Genomic DNA, 19970 nt, shown 5'->3' with positions numbered 1-19970 from the left:
AAAGTAACTAGTTACTAGGGAAAGTAACTTTGGTTTTACTCAGAATTCTCTTGTTAATGTGTTGCTTCCATAACTTTGCCAGTCTTCTAGCTTGCTTACTTGCCACAAGTGCACTGTGCCACCTACCAATAGAAAGGAAAAGATAATGTGCATATTTCCACGAGAGAAATCCCACGCCTGGACCGTCATTGACTGCTGCCATGATTCTAGCCTACGTCACAGCGTCATGTGCGCCTTTTACATCCAACACAAAAACTGCAGTCGTGGTGCTTTCGATTGTACTCAGAACTCGGAAATTCTGCCTTCTGAATAGGAAGATGTAGGCAACACCAGACTGCAGATGAGCTGCATACAGGGCTGGACTGGGACAAAAAAATCGTCCTGGGCATTTTGACTAGAGACTGGCCCACCATTATAGGAAAAATCATAAAGCCTTTGAATGAAAACAAACGCTGTTGTGACAGTGATGTTCACTGTTTTGATGGTATATATGCATCAATCTATCAATCGTTTGTTGTAAGATTCAGATAATTATTTTTTAAAAGCGAGACATTTTAAATGAGAATAAGAAAGAAAAGTATTTCCTTGTGCCCCCCTTTCCCTGTTAACGCCCTACCTGCCCCCCTGGCAACACTTTGCTAGATCCGCACCTGCACAGTTACCAGCTGTCAGCTACCTAAAAAAGGATCCTGGGGTTATTTGTCTCTCAGAAACAGTTCATAACTTCCCTTCAACTCATTCATGTCACCTAAAAGGTAAACCTGTTTCTCCATCACCTGTTCAGCTCTGATGATTCAGTAAGGACATCTCCTGGTTTCATCTTCATGTTTCCCTCTCACCACATATCCAAACCGACATCCTGACCAGCAGCTTTTTTGCAGCTGTGGCTCCAGCAAACATCAGCTGATACTAGAAATTAATATTAAATAAATTCTAACAACAGCTGATCAAGCTTAAACGTGCTGCTGTTGTTTAGCGCGACATCCGCTGGTTTCCTCTTTTGGCGCAAAGTGAGCGATAAACAAACAAGAGAGAAAAGACGATCAGCTGATCATTGATCAGTTTTCATGATTGAAGTAGAAACAGGAGAGTGAGGGGGGTAGAATGAGAGAAGAAGAGGCAGCTGTGCAGCGTAAACACAGAATAACTCCAGCTTTGTGTCTTTTTCATTGTAGCTGAATTACGGGACAAACTGTTCCTTTTCACCTCAATAAGAAACGCGTAATATTTTCTCTGAATACCAGACGGGACGGTTGGCAACTCTAATAACTTATGAACAAAATAAAGTTCAACATCATTAACTTCATAGCACCACCCAGCTGTATAGAAACTCCGTCATGCTAGCTAGCACGCAGTACGGAAAAAGTCAGAATAACGAAAATAAACTCCACCTAAACTTGGTTCATATCTGACCCAGAGAGACTGCAGGTCATAACTTCTTACCTGAAGTTCAGTTCACACTTGGACCGGCGGCCGCCTCGGGTCTCTTTTCCTTCTGTGTCCCTTTTCCTTCATCCACCTGCTGGCCTCCACCACTTGCTAATGTTACTGAATCTGTGGAAGCTCCGCGATAGCCACCACACGAAGTAACGAGTAACGACCCTATCTAAATCCCAGTAACGAGTAACGCGTTCCTGGTTTTGGCATAATAACTAGTTACCGTGCTCGTTACCACAATAATAATGTAGTTACTGTAACGCGTTACTTAATAACGCGTTAGTCCCAACACTGGTCTTCTGTCTTCATCATGAGATTGACTGTCCTTTAAGCTTCTTCTCAGGATAAGGAGACAATGAGAGCTGAAGCTGTCAAATTTTAAGCCTCCCAATTCTGTTAATCTATGCTTTTGCAGCTGTACTCACATTTTTAGGTTGAGAAGAGTGCACCTGTATTAACACACTAAAGCATTTAATTAATATCATTCCTATCACTTTTTCTTAAGATATTCCTTCCTAAGTCTCTCTTTCTCTAGTCCCACACTACACACATCAGCCAGTGTCCTTTTATGGGCATGCAAAGTTCTCACACACACACAGCCACACAGACTCATGTTTTCTGTTTCTCTCTTTCCTGTTTCTACAGGCTAATCGAACTCTTGTTTTTTTTCAGTCTATACACCCTCTGTAATTCTGCTAAGTCTTGATCTAAAAACGATGCCCCCTTATTTCACGCACACACACTTTTAAATATACTAAGCTCTTTAGTTTTGCAAGCATTCACATCACAATCTTCAGCGTGCTCAGCAGAGCTTTTTCCACAATTAGCAGTTTCCCACACATACAGTGGGGCAAAAAAGTATTTAGTCAGCCACCGATTGTGCAAGTTCCCCCACCTAAAATGATGACAGAGGTCAGTAATTTGCACCAGAGGTACACTTCAACTGTGAGAGACAGAATGTGAAAAAAAAAATCCATGAATCCACATGGTAGGATTTGTAAAGAATTTATTCGTAAATCAGGGTGGAAAATAAGTATTTGGTCAATAACAAAAATACAACTCAATACTTTGTAACATAACCTTTGTTGGCAATAACAGAGGTCAAACGTTTACTATAGGTCTTTACCAGGTGTGCACACACAGTAGCTGGTATTTTGGCCCATTCCTCCATGCAGATCTTCTCGAGAGCAGTGATGTTTTGGGGCTGTCGCCGAGCAACACGGACTTTCAACTCCCGCCACAGATTTTCTATGGGGTTGAGGTCTGGAGACTGGCTAGGCCACTCCAGGACTTTCAAATGCTTCTTACGGAGCCACTCCTTTGTTGCCGTTGTTTTGGATCATTGTCATGTTGGAAGACCCAGCCTCGTTTCATCTTCAAAGTTCTCACTGATGGAAGGAGGTTTTGGCTCAAAATCTCACGATACATGGCCCCATTCATTCTGTCCTTAACACGGATCAGTCGTCCTGTCCCCTTGGCAGAAAAACAGCCCCATAGCATGATGTTTCCACCCCCATGCTTCACAGTAGGTATGGTGTTCTTGGAATGCAACTCAGTATTCTTCTTCCTCCAAACACGACGAGTTGAGTTTATACCAAAAAGTTCTACTTTGGTTTCATCTGACCACATGACATTCTCCCAATCCTCTGCTGTATCATCCATGTGCTCTCTGGCAAACTTCAGACGGGCCTGGACATGCACTGGCTTCAGCAGCGGAACACGTCTGGCACTGCGGGATTTGATTCCCTGCCGTTGTAGTGTGTTACTGATGGTGACCTTTGTTACTTTGGTCCCAGCTCTCTGCAGGTCATTCACCAGGTCCCCCCGTGTGGTTCTGGGATCTTTGCTCACCGTTCTCATGATCATTTTGACCCCACGGGATGAGATCTTGCGTGGAGCCCCAGATCGAGGGAGATTATCAGTGGTCTTGTATGTCTTCCATTTTCTGATGATTGCTCCCACAGTTGATTTTTTCACACCAAGCTGCTTGCCTATTGTAGATTCACTCTTCCCAGTCTGGTGCAGGTCTACAATACTTTTCCTGGTGTCCTTCGAAAGCTCTTTGGTCTTGGCCATGGCGGAGTTTGGAGTCTGACTGTTTGAGGCTGTGGACAGGTGTCTTTTATACAGATGATGAGTTCAAACAGGTGCCATTCATACAGGTAACGAGTGGGGGACAGAAAAGCTTCTTACAGAAGACGTTACAGGTCTGTGAGAGCCAGAGATTTTCCTTGTTTGAGGTGACCAAATACTTATTTTCCACCCTAATTTACGAATAAATTCTTTACAAATCCTACCATGTGGATTCATGGATTTTTTTTTTCACATTCTGTCTCTCACAGTTGAAGTGTACCTCTGGTGCAAATTACTGACCTCTGTCATCATTTTAAGTGGGGGAACTTGCACAATCGGTGGCTGACTAAATACTTTTTTGCCCCACTGTATCACCATTCTTTCAGCTCAGTTTTGTAGCATCATCCACGCAATACTTTCATCAACATTTTACCAATTTCGAAAAAACATCTATGCAAATTATAAGTCTGTATCATAATGTCTGGTGTTTTCGTGTTTGTTGGTTTGTTTTTATTTTGTTTCATTTTGCGAGTTGATTATTAGATGATGCTCCAGCCAGCCAGAGAATCCCCTGCCACGTCGCCCTCTCCTCCATGTGCCGCAAGCAGCAGGCGCACCTCACAAATGGACGGCGCCCTTACTCCCAGCAAATGCGCGATAGAAAACCGATCGGTGCCTATGCCATTCCCAATATGCGCTGGCTGACGTCGGGGCAGCATGAGTACGAGCAATTGGGGTTTGTTTTTTTTGTTGTTGTTGGGTTTTTTTTGCCGATGCCCGTGATGCCGCCCCGGGCAACCGCCCGTGTCACCCGTATCAAAAACCGCTACTGCCTGGGTGTAATGTTTTTCAGCTAAAAAGAAACATGGCCTGACTCCTACCTAACTATATAAAGAGTAACTGAAGGTTAAATGCAGCTAATATGTCCTGTTTTAAGGCAGGCGCTTCCACCTCCGCTCCGCTGCGTCTCAGCCACCATCTCTCTGGCAGCAGCAGAGCAAGAGTAGAGGAGAGCCAAGCTGTATACTTTTTATATTTTCAGTAGCGTGTCCCACAAACAGCAAATATTGTCAAAAAAAATGTAAGAAATCTTTGGGGGTGCTTTAATTCAAAATGGGCTAAAATCGCCCCTGCATTTTACCATTTACCGTGTGGAATTTAATGAGGACCCAAGATGCAGGCAGCTGAGATGCAGGGGAGTCTTTATTGAGAAGGTGGTGATCCAAACAGAAACGGCAGAGGAGTGGAGAAAACTTAACAAAACCTAAACTGGAAAAAAATAACAAAACAATCCTGAAGCGCTAACTGGAAACCTGGGGAAATATAGAAACATGCAGGGAGAAACATAAATTGACGCAGGAACATGTGCAAGAAGGGTGTAGCTGTTGCAGTAAACTTAACACATTGTTTACTGCAACAGCTACACCCTTCTTGCACATGTTCTTTTCCAGCTATTTATTAATAGTGACTTTTATGTATAGTGACTTTTATGTATATATATGCCTGCATATATTGTGCTATTCTTAGTGTATTGTCTGTCTTTGTTAATGTTTGTTTATAATGGAGCACTGTAACGAAAAATAATTTCCTCTAGGGATCAATAAAGGAGTCTGATTCTGAATTAACGCAGACAACCCGGCAACAGGCAGGAGAACAGAGCTTAAATACACACAGCAGTAATCAAGGGATGAGAGACAGGAGGGGAACACAAAAGTGGGAGCGGGCAGGCATAAAACAAAACCCTAATAAATGGCAAACTTAAACAAAAGATATAACAGAATAAACAACAACACAGAATAATATAAAGAAACACAAAACACTGAGTCATCAGACTCGGGACCATGACAGAGACACTGAAGACAGAACGTACGGTTACGGTGTAACCTTGGTTCTCTTAGTGAGAGACTATCTCTCCACACCGTTACATTTTCCATATGTACGGGGTACGACCCCCTTGGTCGTGGTGTGTGGATATTTCTTTAAGACACTCCGGCACGCCCAGCTACACCCCACAGCTTACGTATAAAACAGCTGTGCAGACGTGACACCGGTGATCGTTTGATCGGAACGCGTCTCCGAGTGGCCTCACGGTGGAGAGATAGTGTCACACTAAGAGAACCAAGGTTACACCGTAACCGTACGTTCTCTAGCATATCGAGACTATATCTCCACACCGTTACATATTCCATATGTACGGGGTAACTCTGTAAGACACCCCAAATACAAATATGTACACACCACCCCCAAGCCAGACGCAAAGGCCAAGCGGGGGAGTGGAGGCGCAGTCCGCAAGGCGCAAGACTGGCCTGAGCTGGTCCCGCCAGACGCAGGACCCGCAACAATCGGCCGCTCACGGGCAGCCAGCAGGAGCTTGGCAGGCCGGGGTAAGGCTACCGCCCAGAGGCACCCAGCACCCGGTCCCTGAAGGACGGGCTGGACGCCACACTCAAGCGGTAGAACCGCATGAAGGTGGAGGCCGAGGACCACGTCGCCGCCTCACAGACAGTGGAGAGGGAGGTGCCTCTCCACAAAGACCAGGAAGTGGCCACACTACGCGTAGAGTGGGCCCGAACGCCCAAGGGGGGAGGGACATCGGCCGAGCGGATGGCCTCTACGACCCAGCGGGGCAACCGGGGCTTGGACAGGGGCCTGCCAAGCAACCCAGGATGGAACGAGACGATTAGTTGGTCCGTGGAACGAAACTCAACTCAACAGAGGACCGAGGGAGAAGGGAGGGAAAGGCGTACAGGAGGACCCGGGGCCAGGGCAGTGTTGCCAACTTAGCGACTTTGTCGCTATATTTAGCAAGTTTTCAGACCCCCTTAGCGACTTTTTTTATAAAAAGCGACTAGCGACAAATCTGGCGACTTTTTCTGGTGTTATTGGAGACTTATGTATAACGACTTTTTGACGTGAAAGCGGGTATCGCTTTTACTCTCGACAAGCAGCGGGTGCTGCCGTGGGCACCTCGCCCGTTCCAAAGCGCTCACGGGCGGAGGATAGTCCTCTCCCCGCTGCTATCAGGGCAGGAGATGTTCACACCAATGCGTCTGAACTGCAAATGAATCGCGCATGAGCGAAGCCGCTGCTCCCGCACTGACTGTAACGCTGTCAGTTCTTCTTTTACTCTTATGCTGTTTTGTGGATCACGAGGTTTAAAACTACTTATAAACACACACACACACACTCCACCAGAGTGCCAATTTCGGGTCACTTTTGCCGGTCCAAGCCCGGATAAAGGAGCAGGGTTGGAATTGTGACATTAAAAAAAACAATAATTGCTAAAAGAAATTTAATTTGTAGTTCTAAATAAACTCTAAATGCATTTAGGACATTTTTTACTCACTTTATGTCTCTTCCACGATGTTATTTCTCTCTCCAATAGCGTAGGTTACAATTATATTAGCATGACCAATTATGCAAATAGGCGATGACATCATTTAGCGACTTCTAGCGACTTTTAGGACAGCCAATAGCGATTTTCCTTACTGAGGAGTTGGCAACACTGGGCCAGGGGTGTGCCAGGGCATCCCAGCCCAGGGGGGGATCGTCGGCCTTCAGGGAAAAGAACAGGGGGCAGTGGGTCAAAGCTCTTGAGGCAAAGACGTCGACCGCTGCCCTGCCAAACACCTTCCAATGTTTATATGGCGTGCACACATATTAACCTTGCAAGGTCAAAGTTCTGTTTTATGTTATATTAATACATCTTTCTTTGTTTGAGTTACCTGGGGATTGGCTTCTCCTCCTGTCTGGCAAAAGGTGTGGCAAAGGGCTAGGAGACCTGAAGTACCACTGACAGCCTAATTGGATAGCACCACATGCTTCATTGCCTGGGAGGTGTTTCATGTTTGTTTAATTGTTTTGTATTAGTTGCTTATATGGCAGCCATTTTGTTTTCCCCCGTGTGTGTCATTTGGTTTAGCTAAACCAGTATTTAAGTTCCCCCATGTGTCATTTCAGCAGGTCAGTTTATCTTATGTTTGTTTGAGGTTTTGTTAATTATTATCTTGAGTTTAGTCTATTGAGTTGACCTCTTTTTTTTCTTTTTTTTTTCTTTTTATTTTGTACTTTTTCAATTTTATAGTACATGCAAACAAAAATATGAAAAAAAAAACACAAAAGAAACAAACTAAAAAAAAAGAAAGGACACCTAATCTGTGGAAGAGGGGGAAAGGGAAAAAACAAAAAAACAAAAAACAAAACAAAAAAAAACCAACGAGGAGAGGTCCCTGCCTTATGGGGCTGAGTGAGTCTTATAGGCTATCCATTTTGTCCACTGTTTTCGGTGTTTGTCAGATTTCAGTCTCAAAGTGTAAGTCATTTTCTCCATTATATATATGTCCTCGATTACATCAGTCCATTCTTCCAATTTTAAAGGGTCACTTTTCAGCCAGTTTTTTGTTATTACCTTTTTGCTTGACAACAACATAATTTTAAACAAGTAATGGTCCTTCTTTCTTACATTTTCCCATATTCCAAAATACATTACTCGTGCCTCACACAGCACGTCATACCCCAGCACGTTCTTCATTGTTACCGCAATGCTTTCCCAGTAAGGTTTGATATTTTTACACTTCCAAAACACATGAGAATGACTGGCGCCCCAGTCTCCACATAATCTCCAGCATTGTTGGGATGTTTTCAGCTGCTTGCTTTTGATATAAGGAGTAATAAAGAACCTAATCACGTTTTTCCAGCCATATTCTCTCCATCGTCTAGAGCTAGTGGAATTATGCTGTGTGAGACATACGGATCGCCAGTCATCCTCTGACAACTCAAGATGTAATTCCGATTCCCACTTTTTTTTGATATATAATGTTTCATTCCTATTCAAATTTTGCAGGCCATTATATAATTTCGATAAAATTCTTGATGGAGGATTTTTATATGCACCTGTTATTATTTCTATTATATGGCTTCCTTCTCTCAAGAACTTCTTCCTAATTTCTGTATTGTAAAAATGTCTTAATTGAAAATACCTAAATAAGTCTGATTTATCCAGTCCAACTTGTCTCTGTAGATTCTCGAAGGATTTGAATGTTGTCCCGTCTATTAATGTGCACATTGCTGTAATTCCTTTATTGACCCATCTTAAAAATGTACTATCCCATTGTCCACTTTGGAATTTTCGAGAATATGCAGGCCAAATCAGCAATTTACAGTCTTCTATAATTCTATATTTCTTGACTATAATCCACCAGAGTTTAATAGTGAATTCAGTAATGAGATTTGTGTTCGTAGACTGGATAGTTTCTTCTCCCAATCTTGCTTGTGGATGACATGATAAGCAATAATTTATCTCCATATGCTTCCATTTTGAGGTGTAATCCGGTGAACACCAGTAAACAATATATCTCAACTGGGCTGCATAGAAATATTCCTTGAAATTCGGGAGGGCAAGTCCTCCTTTTTCTTTTCTTAATTGGAGTATTTTAAATCTTATTCTTGGCTTTGTCCCTTTCCAAATAAATCTACTAACTAATTTATCCCATCTACCAAATTGTGCATCTGGTATATGAACTGGCAATGAAGTGAATAGATACAGTAGTCGAGGAAGCACATTCATTTTTATTACCTCTATTCTTGAGCTAAGGTCCATGACAAGCGGAGCCCATTTAATCAAATCTTTTTGGATTGTATTACTAATCTTTACATAATTTGCCTCGTATAGTGTACTTATTTCACTGGTTAGATAGACACCTAAATATTTGATCTTATTTGAGTCCCATTTTAGTTTATATTAGTTTTGAATTGATTCTTTGGGGAAATAATTCAGACAGAGTACTTGAGTCTGTCACGGTTCTGGGTCATGTTGACCCAGCTTTCTGTTTTTCATGCTTTGGTGTTTTTCTAGATTATGATTTATGATTTGATTAATCAGTGATACTGTTTTGATTATGATTATTATTTAGTAGGCTATTAGTTAGTAGGCTTTGGTCAGTGTCAAGTATGTCTCTCTCTGTCTAGTAAAGTGTGACACAAAAGTGTGTTTTGTTTCCTGTTTTACTTTGAAGGTTCTTGTTCCTGTCTGATGTCAGTGTTCCAGCTTTGCTCTCCCTGTCTCGTTAGGTCTTATTTCTCCCACCTGTGTTCCCCTTCTGTCTCTGATTCCTTGATGACTCCCTCAGTGTATTTAAGCCCAGTGTGTCTTTGTGTCAGTGTCGCGTCGTTAACGTCTGTTCATCCTCGCTTCCTCTGTGTGTTCCATTTGCCAGCCTGTCTAGTTATTCTGTTCACCCAGTTTAGTTAGTGTTTTTCCTGTTCAGTTTCATACCAGCAATAAAGCTGTGTGCTTTGAGTTACTTCCGCCTCCGTGAGTCCTGCGTTTTGGGTCCTCTCTTCCTGCCTGCCTACACACAGACATGACAGAGTCTTTACGATATTTAATTTATATCCTGAGTTTTTGCCAAAATATTTTAATGCTTTAATCAACCGAGGAAAGGTCGTGTCAGGATCCTGTAGGTATATAATTATATCATCAGCAAAGAGACCTATTTGTTGTTTAATTTTAGAAACTAAAACCCCTTTTAAGTCTGCACTTTGCCGTATATACTGAGCCAAAGGCTCGATATACAGAGCAAAAAGGGCTGGACTCAGACAGCAACCCTGCCTGGTTCCTCTGAAGAGCTCAAAACTGTCTGTCAGGTCCCCATTTATTTTAACTCTAGCCAATGGCCTGTGGTACAAGGATTGTATACACTCGATGAAGATACTGTTAAAGCCCATTCTCTTCAAAACAGCAAAAAGAAATATCCAAGAGACTCTATCGAAGGCCTTTTCAGCATCTAAGCTCACTAAGGCTGTTGGGATTTTCTCTTTATTAACTTCATTAATTATATGCAATGTGCGTCGTATATTATCTTGTGTCTGTCGCCCCTTAATGAACCCTGTCTGGTCTTCATCCACCAGATCTGGGAGAAACAGCTCTAAGCGTCTTGTGATTATGGATGTAAATAATTTATAATCCACATTTAAAATAGAGATTGAGCGATAAGAGTCAGTTTTCCTTGTTTTTACCTTCTTTTGGTAAGACTGATATAATGGCCTCTTTCCAAGAGGGTGGAGTTTTAATGTCCAGTTAAAGGAATCTATCAAAATAGGAGCCAAAACCTCTTTAAAAGTCTTATACCACTCATTGGGATACCCATCACTCCCTGGACTTTTATTAGATTTCAATCTCCTTATTGCCTTATCCAGTTCTTCCTTTGTGATTGGTTTAGTTAAAAATTCATTTTGAGTTGTCCCAATAGAAGGAAGGTCTAACTGATCCAAGTACTCTTCAATTTCTTGTCTGTTTTTCTGGTCGGGTTGATTATACAATGTTTTATAATATTTTTGAAAGGCATTTTTTATCTGTATTGGTTCATATAATAGTTCCTTGGTGTTTGGATCTCTAATCTTATTAACTGCATTACTTATTTGTATTGATTTTAACCGTTTAGCCAGTACTTTGGTTGTTTTGGAACCAGACTCATAAAATGTTTGTTTTGTGAATCTCAGTTTCTTTTCTATTTCCTCTATAGACAGATCGCTTAGTTGTTTTCTTACATCTTTAATGCTTTCAGCCAAGTCGGCACTCAAATCTGTATGCTGTGTTTTTTTTCTAAATCCCTTAATTGTTGTTCTAATTTGAATTGTGTGAGCTTTTTCATTTTTTTGATATGGGTAGTCCTTGATATCAGATACCCTTGGATTACTGCTTTAACAGTATCCCAAATTATTGTTGGATCCATCTGTTCATCCTTGTTGTCAGCAATACAGACTTGTAATTCTTTTTTAATCTCTTGTACCACAGATTCATTGTTAAGAATACCAGTATTTAATTTCCACAATGATTTCTTATTCTGATTATATAAGTGAATAGTCAAGTGTATGGCGTTGTGATCTGGCAGATCAGCTATACCGATATTACACTCTATGACTCTATGTTTATCGCTTCTATTTATCAAAAAGAAATCTATCCTTGAGTGTATCTTATGGGCTACTGAAAATGTGTATAGTCCTTCTCCAGAGGGTGTAATTCTCTCCATACATTGCAAAGATCCACTTCCTTTATAAGTAAATTAAGAGCCTTGGATTTATTATTTTCGCGTCTTTTTAAGCTTGTAGTATCTTTAGTATGATTTAATACACAGTTCCAGTCACCCCCACATATCAGAGTCCCTTCACTAAAACTAATAATTTTTTCAGATAGTTTTTGATAGAATTTTGGGTTGCCCTCTGGAGGGGCATACACATTTATCAGAGATACCACATTAAAGGGAGGATTATTATTAATCCTCCCTTTAACAGCAACATATCTACCATCCTTGTCACAGACTTCCTCTAGCATTTCAAAATTTACCGTATTAGAAATTAAAGTTATAACTCCTCTTCATCTGCTATTCTTACATGAGCTGTAAAAGGAATTTACATAGCCAAACTTTTTAAATTTTTCATGTTCTTCTTTTGACATATGAATTTCTTGAATGAATATAATCTGCGCCTTGTGTCGTTTCAATTTAGATAACAACCTACTCCTTTTAACTGGATTCCCCAGACCGTTGATATTGATTGAGATAATGTTTATTTTACCTACACCACTCATGACTTGTAGAATGTGCAGTAACCATCCCCTCAAATTTGAAAAAAGAAGAAAAAACAATATTACTAAACATAAAACAAAAAATAATCAAAAACTTGTGACTCCCAAATAGTAGGAAAAAACAATCCCCCCACCATGACCCCGTTGGTAGGTCTAGGGTAAAAACCTCCATAAAGGCAGGGCCCTATAAAAAGTTTGAAAACTGAAAATATTGTTCCCATCTTATAGTCCAATGTATTTACCTCCATCTGGTGTTGCTCCTCCCGTTCTTTGAATTGATGAGGCAACCCTGTGGTATTCTGATCAGTGGCAGGGGAGAGATGTCCCCCGAACGAATCAACATTTCTCTGAAATTCCTCCAGCTTTTTTTTAGCTCTCTGCCCCTGGGAGGTAATTTGCTCTCGACGGGAAATTGGGACCCGTTTCCACTCTCGACACCTTCTAATTAGCGCGTCCTCCTCCTCAGATACCGCCTGGAAATTGATAAGAATCGGGCGTGGGAATTCTCCAGGGTGCGGTTTCTGTATGGGGATACGATGGGCCCGCTGGATCTTGAGTTCCAGCCCATCTGGTATAGGTATTTCGTGCTGTAGCAACTCCGAAACAAAGTCTTGGACGGATCTCCCCTCGGCGCCTTCCTCCACTCCAAACATGCGTATGTTATTTCTGCGGGATCTTGATTCTAGATCCACCAGCTTGTTCTGAAAAGATTTCTGTGCTTTCAAACTTTGGAGGAGCGCTTCAGTTAACTCCAGTGTCATGTCTTCTATATTTCCCACTCGGTCCTCAGCTTCCCTCACTCTCTCCGACAGAGTTTTTATGTCCTCCTTTATCTTATTGAGTTTGCCGCCCAGTTCCTGCTGTAGTGTGTTGATGCCTTCTCTCTGCCTTTCGTTATCTTGTTTCATTTCTAATTTTAATGAATCGATAGCTTTTAATAGCTCGCCAGCTGAGTCGCTAATTATACTGTCGGGGCTCATGCAAGCTTGTCCTGTTGCATTGTTAGCATTTGTTTTTGAGGCTTTGTCATGTCTCCTTGGCATTTTGGCCTCCTTTTGCCTTATTCCTCACCAACTATGTTCGCCTTACTCAATTGAGTTGTCTGTTAATGAGTTTTCGGTGTTTTCTATCCCTGATTGTAGGGAGCAGCCACCAAACGCATCAACTCATTCCGCCATGACACCCGGAAGTCAACGAGTTGACCTCTTTTATTGGTCTACCTGTTTAAGTTTTGGCTTTGTTAAATATATTTTCATATTTTTGGGTCAATAAAACCCCCTTTTTGAATTAAAACCACCTGTGTCCTTTTTGCTTTACTGCTTGGTCCCTGACAGCCCCCCCCCGGACAGCATGTCCGCTGCTGTGTTCAGGGGTCCAGGCACGTGGACCACCCGGAGGGAGAGAAACCTGGGGTGGGCCCACAACCACAGTCTGGTGGCCATGTTGCAGAGGGGAGGAGAGCCCAACCCGCCCTGGTGGTTGATATAGGCAGCCGCCACCGTGCTGTCCGTCCGGACAATAACGTGAAACCCCTGCAGCCAAGGCAAAAAAAGCTGAAGTGCCAGGAACGCGGCCCACAAGTCCAGGACATTGATGTGTCGGGACAACCATGGGCCCGACCAGCGGCCGCTGACCCCACAACCTTCGTGGACCTCCCCCCAGCCGACTGGGGAGGCGTCTGAGAAGACCACCTGCCGGCGAGTCACAGGACCCATTGCCTGACCCTGTCGGAGATTGACAGGGTCCCTCCACCACCGCAGGGCCTGGCCCAGGCCCCGGGAAACCAGCACGGTGGACAGATGTGACCGCTGCGGGCACAGGCCGAGAGACAGCAGGCAACGCTGAACCGGTCTCATGTGCAGGAGAGCCAATGGGACCACCTGCACTGTAGCAGCCATCAGGCCCATGAGGCGGAGACACAGTCCCCAGCGCACCCGAGAGTGGAGGCTGAAGGAGGCCGGGCATGCCCCGAGGACGCTCCGGCGATCTGCCGTCAGGGAGACCAAGGCCTTGACGGAGTCCAGGGACATGCCCAGAAAGGTGGTGATTTGGGACGGCTCCAACCTGGACTTCTTGAGAGTCAGGCGGAGTCCCAGAGCCTGAATATGCGAGACCAACAGGGCAATATGGCTGCGACACTGTTCTTCCGAGGAAGCGCAGATCAGCCAGTCGTCCAAATAATTGAGAACCCTGACGCCCCACAGCCTCATAGGAGCAAGGGCGGCATCCATGCACCTGGTAAAGGTTCGGGGCGCCAGGGAAATGCCAAAGGGGAGGACGCGGAACTCGAAGATCCGCCCCTCGAACCAAAGCATGAGGAACCGCCAGATAGGGATCTGAAAGTAGGCGTCCTTCAGGTCGATGGTGGCGAACCAGTCCCCCGCAGCGATGGCCTGACGCACCCTGGGGACTGTGGGCCTTTTGCACTTCAGGGGCCGGAGATAGCGATTGAGGCCCCTGAGGTCCAGAATGGGATGGAGACCCCCATCCCGCTTTGGGACCAAAAAGTAACGAGAGAAGAATCCCACCCGGCGATCCCTGGCATCCACCTCCCGTATGGCACCCTTCGATAGAAGGGACGCCAGTTCCTCCCGCAGCATCCGGCCCTGACCCGGATCGGCCATGGAGGTGAAGGTCGGAGTGGAAGTCAGGGGAGGTCTGCGGCAAAACTGAAGGCGATAACCCTGGGTCATGGTGGATACCACCCAAGGGTCCGCCCCCCAGGGCCGACCAGGCAACCCTGCGCTGTTCTGTAGCCAGGGAGGCGGGCAGGGCGGCCTGGCCCGGGGAAACGTCAGGAAGGAGAGGGACGGCTGGAGGACGACTGTCCCTTGGCACCCTGGCCCCCTCTCCGAGCCTGAACGCAGCCGCAGTGGCTTCAAAAGGCCTCCAGGAGCAGCAGGGGCAGGCGGAGGCACAGAAGCACGAGCCCGCCCCACCCTGGCCTGACGACATCTCCTGCGTAGCACGGCGAGTCTCCGTAGCCTGCTGGAGGAGCTGAGCCGCACCGGGGCCAAACATGGCCGCAGGGTCGACCGGGAGCCTCATGAGGCAATCCTGGTCATCTGAACAGAGCCGGGACTGAGACAGCCAGAGATGGCGACGCGCCACCCAAAAAGCAGCCAAGGAAGAGCCCGTGGCAATAGTCTGATGTTTCATGAGCGAGGCTAGGAGAGAGGACGTGGACAGCAACTCACCCACGCCGTCCAGATCGCCCGAGGTAGCCTGCAACCGATGGGCCAAATGCCGCAGATGAAGCGACAATATGGCCGACGAATTAGACAGGCAGGCCTGGGTCGCCATAGACCTATGTAGCCGAGCCAAGAGGCCATCCATGGTTTTCACATCCCTATTAGGGCACGCAGCCCGCCCCAGGAGGGAGCCTGAAGGGGCAAGCAGGGGGGCCAGGGACGGATCAACCAGGGGAAGGGGCCCATAGGCAATGCGCTCCCGGCCATGCATGGCCGAAAAGCGCTTACAGGCAGGGGACCAACGGTGCAGGGCCGCGGGGGCCTCAAACTGTGTGCACACCAGGTCCTGAAAATCAGGCAGCAGCGGCACCTGAGATAAGGAGCGCTGAGGCCATGAAGTGTTGTCAAACCGAGAAGGCGCCGAGACCGGCACCTCAGGGAGGGACAGCTCAAGCGCCCGGCACGCCCTTTCCAGAAGCTGAAAGAAACTCAACTGGCCAGACTCCGTGCCAGGGGAACCAGCAGGGGCACCTCGGGAGACAGGGGGGGGGACCAGATTCTACGTCAGCAGCAGCTATCTTCTGCACTTTCGCCTGAGAGGCCTGAGATGAGGGAGGTGCGGGTCGCTTGACAGAAAAAAACCTAGCACGAGCTTCCCTAGTCTGTTCGGGCAGAATAAAACAATTCATGCACGAGGCAGGGGCTTCTCTAGCCAGCAAAGCATGCTCAGGACCTAGACACAGCACACAGTGCTTGTGCCCATCCTCCAATAGGAGTGCTACACTCAAGGCAAGTTGGGGAGGCGTGGCCCGCCATACAGCGTGGCTAGCAAGGGGCGGGGCCACACACCAACAGTGTGTGTTAGCCAGCAGTTAGCCACCCTAGCCTTAATCCCAAACCCACTGTTTATTTCCGCAGGGTAGGTAAGCAATTTTTCTTTTTCACCGCACTGTCAGGGAAGAGTGGGACACAGCCTCTGCTGTCGGCGTTTATGCACACAGCCGCAGCAGAGCCGAGCGAGCAGGCGATGGCGTAACAGTAACGCCAAAGCCGCGTGACCCCTGTGTAGCGCGCTACAGTAGCTAGCCGATAGCAACACTGAAGCTGTTTACTTCGTATGACCGTTTTCCTTCTGTGTTATGCTTTCACAGTAGCCCAGCCGACAGCGCACGCTAGTACGCCGAAGCGGCTGCCCCCCCGCGGTATGGCCCACAGCAGCCTAGCCGACAGCACACGCTAGCGATGCTAAGCCGTGTCCCCCCCAGGATTAAGCGACACAGCAGCCCAGCTGACAGTCACACAGCAAAGCTGCCGCCGCGCAGCCCACAGGCTAAGCTGCCCGGCACCCGGGCGACAGCACTCGCTCCGAGCGCCGAGTCTCCCCGCAAGAGAGGCTAAGGAGAGCGGGCTGCAGCTAGCCGATAGCCGGACCAACAGGCCGGGGACACCAGGGGAACACCAGGGCTACCAGGGGGAATACCGGGGCTACCAGGGGACCTAGAAGGGAGAAATAAATCGCCCACGGAGGATGCCGAAGCACGCTCCAACAGATGCACACACACAGTACTCTCAAGGTAAGCACTCTTTCGCACACACACACAACAAGTGGAGATCAACGATCACCGGTGTCACGTCTGCACAGCTGTTTTATACGTATACGCATGCCGGAGTGTCTTAAAGAAATATCCACACACCACGACCAAGGGAGTCATACACCGTACATATGGAATATGTAACGGTGTGGAGAGATAGTCTCGATATGCTAGAGAACATCGAGACGAGACGAGACAAAGATAGACCAGACACAAAAGGGGAAATGACAAAATAAAACTAGAAATCAAGATCTATAAATGACAAACTCAGAAGAACTAGAAAAGTGTCACGATTAGTGGAGCGGAGTCAGGCGCAGACCACAAGTTTCTTCAAATCATAAGTGAATTTATTTACAGTGTTCTCCACGGTGAAATATATATACACACACACAACGGTGTCTGGGGAAAAGGGGCCGGGGTTCCAGGGTCCGGGAGTGAAAGGGGCAGGAGTCCAGGGAGGGGAGATTTCCATACAGCCCTCGCAACCACACACAGCTCCTCTTCCTTCCTCTATCACTCTTGCTCACGCTCAGTCACCGTGCACAGGGAAAACAGGTCCAGGGGAAATCTATACACAGAAAGAGAAACAGTTAGTCTCCTGGTTCAGACGTACTCACGAACAAACTTTGCAGAGTGCAGGACGACTGACGCTGATGGCTCAACGATCCAGCGACGAGTAGAGCAGACTCGCCATCTTAAGTAGGACTCCAATTCTCATAAACAGCGGCAGGTGTGCTGAACATCTCCAGGTGCGTGGGCCAGGAGCAGGAGCCCATACTGAGCTCCGCCCCGGCAGGAGAAAGAGAGAGTGGGAGAGGACGAGAGAGAAAGGGAGAGCAGAGGCGAGAGAGGAGAATAAACAAAACAAAGTGCCTGACTGCTGTCAGCTGGCGAGGTGCGGGGACCATGACAGTACCCCCCTTCAACGGGAGCCTCCCGGCGACCCACCAGGCTTGTCCGGATGCAGGCGGTGAAACTCCCGGAGCATGGGCATGTCCAGAACGGCCGCTCGCGGGACCCAGGAGCGTTCCTCCACGCCATAGCCCTCCCAGTCAACCAGGTACTGACAGCCACGCCCCCGGCGCCGCCAGTCCATTATGCGAGTGATGGAGTAAGCCGGCAACCCATCCACGAGCCAGGCGGGAGGAGGGGGCCTGGAAGGAGGGCACAGAGGGAGTTGCAGAACTCTTTCCAGACCCGAGAAGTGAATTGAGGCCCTCTGTCGGACACTATGTCTTCCGGGATCCCATGCAGGCGGAAGACGTGAGTGGCGAGTAGGCGTGCGGTCTCTAGAGCTGTGGGAAGCTTAGGCAGAGCAATGAAATGAGCCGCTTTAGAGAAACGATCGATTATGGTGAGAATGACAGTGTTACCTGCTGATGGAGGTAGCCCGGTGATGAAGTCCAGTGCTATGTGAGACCATGGCCTGGAAGGAGTGGATAACGGATGGAGCTGACCCGCCGGGGGTTGGTTCGATGGTTTGTTTCGGGCACAGACTGTACAAACAGTAATGTATTCCCGAGTATCTTGGGTGAGTGAGGACCACCGGACGTACCGCTGGAGAAACTTGACGGTGCGATGTATGCCTGGGTGGCATGAGAACCGGGCTGTGTGAGCCCATTGAGCTGTTAGCCGTTAGCATGCGTCCGTACTGCCTGCCCCGGGAGTTCTCGCATGTTATCGCGATAACAGCGTATGTCCCCCCTTCGGCCAACGCGGACGCAGCCTGTGACTCTCTCCACTCTGTGGTCAGCAGACTGCAAACACAATCACAGAGAACCCTTCTCATAATATCAGGGGACTTCAATCATGCCTCACTGGACTCCACACTGCCCACCTTCACCCAGTATGTGACCTGCCCAACCAGAGTCAATAAAACACTGGACTTACTGTATGCCAATGCAGAAGAGGCATACAGTTCATCACCTCTCCCTCCCCTGGGCAGATCTGATCACAACCTGGTGCACCTTGTCCCTGTGTATGAGCCCTTAGTGCGCAGGGAGCCACCAGCCACCCGCACAGTACAGAGATGGTCAGAGGAGAGCGAGGAGGCTCTTAAGGATTGTTTTGAGTCGACTGTATGGGAGGTGATTTGTGATGACCACGGAGAGGACATCGACAGACTTACTACATGCATTACTGACTATATAAACTTCTGTGTGGATAACACCGTACCTACCAGGACTGTACGGTGTTTCTCCAACAACAAACCTTGGATTACCCCAGAAATTAAAACCGTCCTCAAGCAGAAGAGGAGGGCCTTCAAATCCAGAGACAAAGAGGAGTTGAAAAGGGTGCAGAGAGAGCTGAGGGGACTGATAAGGAATGGGAAGGAGAGCTACAGGCAGAAGATGGAGAACCAGCTAAAACAAAACAACGTTGGTGAAGTCTGGAGAGGCCTCAGAACCATCTCGGGCCACAAACATCAGAACTCTCTGCCTGGGAGATTTGTGAGATGGGCAAATGAACTGAATCATTTCTTCAACAGATTTGATTCAGCCATGAGGCAGTCTGCAACATCGGCTGCAGACTCACCCACCCCCACTGCTGCTGTTCCACCTCAGACACATCACACCTCCTCTATTCACCCTGCTCACCCCCCCCCACCCCCAACAGCAGCATCCAATACACACTCAACACAAGGCTCCAGCCTGTCTCTCTCAACCACCCAGGTTAGGAGGGAACTGAGGAGGATTAATGGCAAGAAGGCAGCGGGTCCAGATGGCATCAGCTCGAGGGTCGTCAGGTCCTGCGCGGACCAACTGTGTGGGGTGATGGAGCACCTCTTCAACCTGAGCCTGAGGTTGGGAAGAGTTCCACAGCTCTGGAAAACCTCCTGTGTTGTACCAGTGCCAAAGACTTCACGCCCCAAGGACCTCAACAGCTACAGGCCGGTGGCTCTGACATCCCACCTGATGAAGACCCTGGAGCGGTTGGTCCTGGCTCAGCTTCGGCGCCTAATAAGCTCATCACTGGACCCACTTCAGTTTGCCTACCAGCCTGGCATTGGAGCGGATGATGCCGTCATTCACCTCCTACATCGTTCCCTCGCTCACCTGGAGACCGCTGGAAGCACTGTGAGAATCATGTTCT

General features: G+C 47.0%; 1 long non-coding RNA gene across 1 annotated transcript; it reads right to left on the bottom strand.

Annotated features, from left to right (window-relative positions):
• Positions 1-7379: 7379 nt before the first annotated feature.
• LOC120741885 lies at positions 7380-13421 on the bottom strand. The gene is made up of 2 exons (XR_005697711.1): positions 13298-13421; positions 7380-7541 (listed from the first exon to the last, which is right to left on the bottom strand). It is a non-coding gene; the product is annotated as an uncharacterized LOC120741885 (long non-coding RNA).
• Positions 13422-19970: the final 6549 nt, after the last annotated feature.

Source organism: Simochromis diagramma, unplaced genomic scaffold, assembly GCF_900408965.1.
Source record: "Simochromis diagramma unplaced genomic scaffold, fSimDia1.1 OVJJ01000004.1, whole genome shotgun sequence".
In the NCBI taxonomy this organism is placed as follows: domain Eukaryota; kingdom Metazoa; phylum Chordata; class Actinopteri; order Cichliformes; family Cichlidae; genus Simochromis; species Simochromis diagramma.
The sequence above is the reverse complement of the archived record's forward strand: the minus strand, read 5'-3'. Positions and strand labels throughout refer to the sequence as shown.